General features: G+C 35.6%; 1 long non-coding RNA gene across 1 annotated transcript; it reads left to right on the plus strand.

Moving 5' to 3' along the window:
- Positions 1-1600: 1600 nt before the first annotated feature.
- Positions 1601-8523, plus strand: LOC139976417 (uncharacterized). Its single transcript, XR_011796104.1, has 3 exons — positions 1601-2086; positions 2396-2695; positions 4619-8523. It is a non-coding gene; the product is annotated as an uncharacterized lncRNA (long non-coding RNA).
- Positions 8524-9220: the final 697 nt, after the last annotated feature.

Consider the following 9220-nt stretch of genomic DNA (forward strand, 5'->3'; position numbering starts at 1 on the left):
TTTTCAACCAAATTCACCCTCTATAGTACTCTGCACTATGCCCCCACCCCTCCCCACCCCTGCAACTTCCAGCATACCTCCTTGGCATTGTCAAGCTCTGTAATATAAAGTCATATAGATGTACATTACAACAGCATATACACAGTAAACAGACCAACAGTTACTAGTCCCTCCATTCATGTTGTGACTGAAATATAAAATTTCCAACAAGTTCTAATCCTGCTTGAAGTCCCCCCCCCCCCATTCTTCTCTGTGGTGGTGGTTGGGGCCCTACTGGTACCGGGGCCTTCGAAGGTCGTTGTTCACTAGTAGTACCTACATCTGCTACAGGGAGAAGTGGAGGACTGGGCAGGTCTTCCTCTTCTTCTACAGTGACATTCTGCAACCATTATTAAAGGTACAAAAAGGGTAATTTAGAACCCACATATTTAATATACACAGAAGGAGATGAGTTGGTGAGGTTTGTGCATCCATTTTTAAACGATTCCCATTTTCATGTTTGTTTTTCATGAATTTAAATGCCTTGTATGCAAATTAGGAAGAGTCCATATGGCCTATGGGGTGGTAACGCTTTTACACTTGGTGGAGAGTAAGTGACCAATCTTTTGCGAAGATAAATCAATGTTTTTGAACACTTTAAAAGGAGGAATGTTATGGAAGTAGGGCAATATGGTTACTGCAATGGTTCCAGTGACTTCAATTTACCTCTACATGCATAACTTGTACATGGTATTAATCACCTTGCAACTAATGTTTGTGTGGAACATATAACTTAATTGATGGTATGAGTTGTAGTTTAATATAACGCAAAAGGAAGCTTGTCTTTTCTTTTGTACCAAAAACTGTTTTAGTTGCTCAAATTTACAGTTATTTCGTAAACGGCGCCTCTTCATTTCCCAAACGTAACTACATCCAAACCTGGTGTTTTTATTTGGCACTGAATCTCGACAATTGCGAAATTCGACGGAAAACTTAAACAGCAGAAGCAAAGATATTCCGTAGGCCATAGCCCTTTGATTCATATCGGTATCGTTTAGACAAATAGCAACGTCGTCTGTACAAACAGCAATGCAACGACGTATGCAGTGAGCGACACAGTATAGCTATAGGCAAATAGTTCGCGCCTTCTGAATTCGGATTTTACGGATGCCCATAAATAACTTTCTAATTTCCAACAACCTCTCATATTGTTATGAGGCGTAACGCACATGTTATCTAATATGCTGGTCGGTTGGAGATACGGTAGATTATAAGACAAGGTGTCTGCAATTTGACCTCTGGTGACCTTTACAAAAACCAAAAGGCGTCTGTTAATTAACGTGTCACAATTACATACTAAATATGAGAATGGTCCAAGCTTCTCTTCTTTATGAGACATCGTGTTTACAAGGTATTCACAATTTGATCCGTAGTGACCCCAAATGAACTTTGATCTCCACCAAAAACAATAGGCTTCTTGTAATCAATCTACACACCAAATATGAGGTCTGCTCATTTTTCCCTTCTTGGGAAATCGTGTTTACGAGGTTTTCACAGTTTGACCCCAGTGACCTTTGAACACCAAACAATATTCTTCTTGTACTCAATGTGGTACTTCTAGACACCAAATATGAAATTGGTCCGACCTTCCCTTCTTGAGATATCGTATTTTCAAGCTGGGCGTCTAAACGCACACACACACGCTCGCGAGGCATGACTACAAAGGTTGCGATTTCATCGAAACCAGAAAATAACAAAATGGCATTTAAAAGTACTCACAGGATTTGAAACCGAATTATTTAGTGATTAAAAAGGAAAAGTAAAAAAACATGGTAACCTTGCCTTGTTTGCATCTCAAAGACCTTAAGATCGCTTTGAGCACAATTGTTTTCATTACTAATGCAAAAGGGCGCCACTTACACTTTCCTGTATAAAATATAGCGTAGATATATAACTACAATACACTCTTCTTTTGTTTGTGTAAAAGGAAGAAGCCTTTTTTTTTTCAATCGTATTCTTTCGAGGAAAGTGTGTGAAGAAAAGCTAAATAGAATGTCCGTGACTACTATTCAGTGTTTTCTGGTGCTGTGCATGTATACCGCTCATAGTAAGTGTATATTATAATAAATACATTCTCCGTGATTCTTGAAGGACATTAAGAACTCGTCCCGAGCAAGAAAGCAAAATAAGAAAATAACGTTGGTCCTTTACAGTGTATTTAAGTTAATGAATACTAATTGTTTTAAAATAAGACATAAAGTAGAAATTGTGGCTTTATCCACAAGCCGAATAATTTTAATCTATATCAATTAATCTACTACGGTACATAACATTACATCCAGGAGCACCAGCAAACTTAATCAACCTGAATTATATTAAGTTGTCTAATTTCGAATTATTTTGGAATTATTTTCAGCGACGACGAGTAATGATCTGTGCAGTGACAAGAAAAATATGGAAAAAACTGTTTCACTTAATATAGGAGGATCAGTTTCCTTAAAATGTAACATAACGGACTTGTCTAAAGTATTATGGTGTATCAATAATACTGTAGCGTTTATTGGATTTCGACGCAGCGATCCCGATACTTCCAAACTCGAGGTTTTGGCCGAAAACTACACTCTCCAACTGACAAATGTTGACGAGAATGACGCTGGTCTTTATACCTGTTTACAACATAGACAAACAGTCGACAGATACAGTATAACAGTAACAGGTAATTATATTTAAAATATATGTAAAATATATGATCAATAGTTTCTCCATCCTCCTCACAAAAGGTGTAGATGGAATTATGTTTTATATTCATTTGATGAAGCAAACGATTTGTGCCCAGAATCGTATGAATGAAACTAAATTTCATTTAACTCGACAAGTTAAGAAAATTATATTTAAGTTGGTAATAGGTTAAAAAAATATGTTTCAAAGTCACATAAATTCAGTTTACTTTCTCGAATTGATGATGTATTACGTTTGTTATCGTTTAGCTTTATGCCCTAGGAACGCTATCGATTAAACTTAAGCCAAAACATTTTTTTTTTGTATTGTCAAATGATATTTATTCATATAGCTCATACGGATAACTTTCTTCACACAGGATCGATTTAGACGCTGAATAACATAATATGGAAATGTTATAAACATTTGATGAGATCTTGAAGAGAATAGGAAATTGCATTTTCTAAATGCAGTATATAAATTAGTATAGGATATGGGTGCATGAAATTTAGTCTTTTGTAAATATTCTTTTTCTTAAAGCATAAATTTAAATCTAAATAAAAATTCATTTATATTAGGAATTTTTTCTTCAACTCTTTTCTTAAAAATATAACATTTTAGGTGAAAACTTAGAAAGTTGTAGGCTGGGTGCTTTAGACACAATTTCTGCCCAAAATAATTAGCTTGTTTTGGAAAAAGAAATTTTTGACCAAGCAAAGATTGTTCGACATCTAAAATAAATGACTTGCTTTAATTACAATTCCAAAATATATGATCAATAGTTTCTCCATCCTCCTCACAAAAGGTGCACATGGAATTATGTGTAATATTCATTTGATGAAGCAAACGATTTGTGCCCAGAATCGTATGAATAAAACTAAATTACATTTAATTCGAAAAGTTAAGAAATTAAGGACCTTGTTGTGACGTAGAACAAACCCTTCACGAATTATATATATTTATATATATATATATATATATATATATATATATATATATATATATATATATATATATATATATATATATGTATATATATATATATGTATATGTATATATATATATATATATATATATATATATATATATATATTATAACGAAAATTCACGTTTACTCCAAAAGAAAATATTAATAGAGAAAACCAGAGAAATAAGATATGACTCATATTTGACAAATAAGGAGTAAAGTTTTAGAAAATATATTGGAATTTTCGGTCCCCTTCGGACCTTCGTCAGCAATACTTAGCAGTCGAATGAAAAGTACAAAATGTCACACAATGAAAGTATGACGCTAGATAAGTGTAAGTTGCATTGATGGGATTAAAACCATTAACTCCGGAAATTCCAATATATTTTCTAAAACTTTACTTCTTATTTGTCAATTATGAGTCATATATATATATATATATATATATATATATATATATATATATATATATATATATATACCGCTTAAGAACCTTAGCGCGTTTACTTTAAGAAAACGCAGTAAATTCTGAAACAGCGCTATACCGTTAGCGCTGACTAATATTGTGCCAAATTACGAAGGGAAAATACAAATTACAAGGAAACAGAGTTAATATAAATTTCAAGTGAAGGCTAGTGCATATAATAATGCTCATATGGAGTCAACAATAAGTATAAAATGATTATTTAACAAAGCAAGGAATATTACTTAGCCTTAACGGATTTAAAACTGAATCACCGTTACCAGAAAGATGTTGACACGTAATGAACACACCGCGTTAAATTCTAACTGAATCATCGCAATCATCAGACCACACATTCTCAACGAATGGGACCGAGATGATTCAGATATGCTTCCCCTTTTATGTTAAATTCATGGAAAGAAATCTCCCCCTTGCATATTAATTATGTGTGTTGTAGCTTACATTTTTTGTACCTTTATTTATGGTTGCAGAATATCACTGCCCATTCCTCCACTTTCCAATGTAGCAGATGTAGGCATTGCTGATGAACAACGACCATCGAAGGCCCCGGTACCAATAACGCCCCACCACCGCCACCACCAACACCACATAGAAGAATGGGAGAGCTTCAAGTAGGGTTAGACCTCCTTGGAAATTTATATTTCACTGTCAGAGCATTGATGGAGGGACTAGTGACTAAATCTATTTAGTGTGTATATGCTGTTGTAATGTACATCTACATGAGTTTATATTACAGAGCTTGCCAATACCAAGTAGGTAAGTTGGAAAGTACAGGCGTAGATATGTTTGAGGGAAGGGGAATGAACTGGTTTTTAAGTTTGAATAAGAAATTTGAAGTCAAAGCAATTTGTTTCTCATTGTTTGTGTATTGCTTGTACAAGTTTTAATTAGTGCGCATACTAGTTAGCCTTTATTAGACCATTGTTCCAGTTACAGCAACAACTGAGGTGTCAAATATGATGTGGATGCACAACAGCCTCTACTTATCACTCCAGAAGAGCCCTTGACCAGCATGGAGACCATCACTTTCATATAAACCCATATGGTAGCCTGTAAAATATTCTAACTTATTCTCGAATGAAAATTTTACAAAACCTACAAAATCAGTCACATCCCTCACATTCTAACATCAAATTATATTTTACTTATAAAAAACATGTCTTGAACTCATCCAGCTATCAAAAGTCCAGGAGATCTCATCAAAATCATTTCAAATTGGCAAAGCAAAGCACAGTGTATCTAGAATAACCTCATTTTCATATTTGCATACGTACTAGCTCAATTATATAAAATAATAATAATGTTGGAAACCTCATTTCAATACCTTTCCAACAATGGGTCAAAAGTGACTTAAGCTGGAGTTTGAGTAATTAAAATTTGTAAATAATTTCCCTTGATAATGACATGGGCCTTGTTAGATAAGGGTTAACCCGGAAACTGAACGGACTTAAATATATATCTTTCTTTACCTAGATTATTTATATGACGTGTACGAATTCGAAAATATCTTAATTATACCAAATATTTCAATTTATTCTCAATACTAAATATTTTCATGTCAATTTAACATGAGTAGTGATTACAACAGGAAACCGCATAAGTTTTGGTTTCTTGTTGGTACTTGTATTATTCCGTATTACAAAGCATCTGGTCTATATTGTACTTAATCATAGTTATGTAATTCTGGAGACTCATGAAATTGTACATTTTTTAATTAGTTCATTTCTCTTGTCCTGTACTTTTAGTGTGCTTGCATGGCAATTTCTCTCCTTTTCACTGTATGAGCTATACAGAACTCTTCTATAGAATTTAAACTGTTTGTGTCTCTTAATTAATCAATAGGCGTACATGACGCAGTGCGTCGATGACCAATTAGTTTCTCTTTCGGAAAAGGAAAGTGATTTGTAAACTCTCAGAGGCGGTACCTCAAAATAGGGCTATCGAAAGATATTCTTGTGTCCGGAGTTCTGCACGAGTTTCCTGTGAAATCATAAACGTTTCGGTTTCTATGTGTAATATCTACTCTTTGCAACAATAGCTTTACATTGGTTGTTATTCAGTTCTTCGATAAACATTTGACGTTAATTGTTACTATTAAACACAGACTCTGGTAATTACTTTCGTTGTTTTCCCAAAAGATCAACTATAAAACACTAATTGAGTTATTAGTGGTACTTTACAGATACAATATTGGAATAACAGTCTTGTTTACACCAAGCAATCATTAAAGAAACATATCTGGTGTTCAAGTTTGCTCTAGCATTCCTAACATTTGTTACCGTTTAAATCCTTTTTTAAGACGACATTCTAGTTAAGAATCGTAATTATGAACCTATCTTGTTCCCTCTCGTAACTGGGATACAAGCTGAACTGTATCTTCCTTTCTATCATGGTATCTCCTATCCATTGCTTATTTCACTGATTAATGTGGATGATTACTATCATAATCTCTAGCTATAACTATATCAATGTATGCCGGCTTCGGTTAGTGTTGTTAACAATAAAACTAACTGATAGGGTACGTTATTCTTCCATTGTGTGAAGTATACGATAATTATTCAGACCTTTGGTACCGAATATTCCGTTTGTTGAAGTAGTATAGGTTCTTTAACATAATGCTAACATTTCACAGCAATTAGAATCCGTACAATTCTGAAACCTGTCAGGAATCCAAATGCAACTGTGTGGTTCATATTCTACAGTGGACACGCTCTAGGGTGTCAACTGAGTGCTAACTCAAATCTGTCAGAGTGGGCACTTTATTTCACTCGATTTTTGCAAGGTAAGCTCATAATTTGAATAATCCAGTTTTGTGACTAAAATCATAGACATAATGAACAGTTACACTCTCTTGGGCTCACAGACTTTCTGGTTTTGTTAGATTTAAAAGAAATATTTTCAACACCGCTCAAATATCGGTCATATAGGACACTGACTGCGAAATTTAGACTGCGAAAAAGAGCATCGAATTTTTGTAAGTGCGGGATTCGAACCAGCTACATCTGGATTACAAACCCAGTGCTCTACAAACTGAGTGATCCAGCCCACAGCTGGTGGTTATCCCTATACCTACATATCCAGGCTATAGTACGTCAGACGCCACAGTACAATATATGTCATATAACCAGGAATCACTCCCCAGTTGTATTCAATACAACCCAGCAAGTGGCAAGGAAGGGATGTCATGAGAAACTCGTTTTTTTAAATATATAATTACATAATTAATGGACAATGAAAAACTGACCGGGATATTTTAGACAACTCAGCGGTCACTAGTATCAATCTCCTTGTCTCTCTCTTTCCAGGCATTAAATCAATCTGTTATCCTACTGCAACAACGGTTCCTTATCTGTTCTCATCGAATTGTATATGTTCTTGGAGGCTCTTTCCACATTAGGAATACGTACCAACTTTGAAGGGTCATGTGACGTGCTCCCACGTGTTATTAGCATAATATTCATCCATTTGTCAGTTCGAAGGGATAAGAGTTTCGTAGACAAAAGAGCGTCACTATAACGGAAATTTATGGTCAATTTCACAATAATTTTTGTACGTTCGATGATAGCGTTGCTGAGATTTACTTTACACACAGCAGGCTTGATCTGCAAGGACACTGGCTGCTATTCGAACATCTACTGTCATAGTCTTATAGATTGGGTACGGCTATGGAACGTCAACAGGACCACAGGTGGCGTTGCAACCCTAAACAGAAAGTGCTACTATACCCACAACAGAGGTGCTATACCATAACACAGGTGATACTATACCCTAAACAACTAGAAGGTGCTACTATGCCCTAGACAGGAAGTGCTACTACTCCTAAGTGACGACGATGCTACTTAAAAAGGTGGCGCTTCTACTCTAAAAAGACGACGTTAAATTCTACTTCAGGCGGACATGCTGCTATGAATGAGAGTCAATACTAAGCTAAACGGAAGGTGCTACTACTCCAAGTTGGAATAGCTACTACCCTAAACAGGGGTCGATAATACTCTGTAAGAATATGACCTGTCTCCAAACATATCGCAGTGAAGAATAATGCCATTAAAACATTCGCGTGATTCCTTTTGTAGCCTTAAAGAGGTTTACAGTGTTTCAAACAAAGTGGAGTGTTAGCTTAGTGGTTAACACCGGTGCCTTTCAATCATAAGGTCCCCGGTTCGAGTCACTCCCAGATTAATGTTTGTCGTCCAGTTACAGAGTTGTTGACAATTAACAATTCATAATCATGGACGTTAAATATGAATGTGAGAGACTGACTTCGGTCAGCTTGCGGCTTTGATAAGCCAATTAGGCTTCTTCGCGAGTTCCTGCTTGCAGGAGGATCTAATATACATACATACATACACACATACATACATACATACATACACACACATACATACATACATACATACACACATACATACATACATACACACATACATACATACATACACACACACGCACACACCCAAACCTGACTACATAGGTTCCTTTTGCTAAAGCAAGGAACCAAAAATATATGATTAAGCGGCCAACTAAAAAAACTTGTTTACTTGCAAACAGCAACTTGACGAGTGAGTCAAAATTTAATAATCCTAGCACTATAGCAACAACTTGAAATTCACACTGCCAAACCGCGCTGTAAGTACAGTACTGTGTCATGTCAATCTGAAGACATTGTAACTTTGTACATCAGACAGCAATCATACATCGCCGTTTTTCAACAAAGAAACCGATGCAAACGTCACGTAAGTTGTGCACAATGATTCAGTATAATGCCTACATACCTTATACTATCTGCTGTAGTACAACAATTATGTTGACTTATCGAATGTGATTTCCCCACTTCAACAGTACGTCATCAACACAGCCTCGCTCTGATTGGCTAAACTTCACGTACACTGCCCGAAAGGTTCAGAAAAAAGATATTCGCCCCCGCCCCCCCCCCAGGATTGACGTCCATGCTTGTAAGCTGCTCTAAAGTTTCCTCAACATCCCTCTGAAACATTATTAGGGTGATAGACTGATTCTCAGCGATAGTATTGTCTCCTTTCTTGAAAATTTGGCGGTTTTAAGAGCATCAGGGT

Source organism: Apostichopus japonicus, chromosome 11 (assembly GCF_037975245.1).
Source record: "Apostichopus japonicus isolate 1M-3 chromosome 11, ASM3797524v1, whole genome shotgun sequence".
NCBI lineage: Eukaryota > Metazoa > Echinodermata > Holothuroidea > Aspidochirotida > Stichopodidae > Apostichopus > Apostichopus japonicus.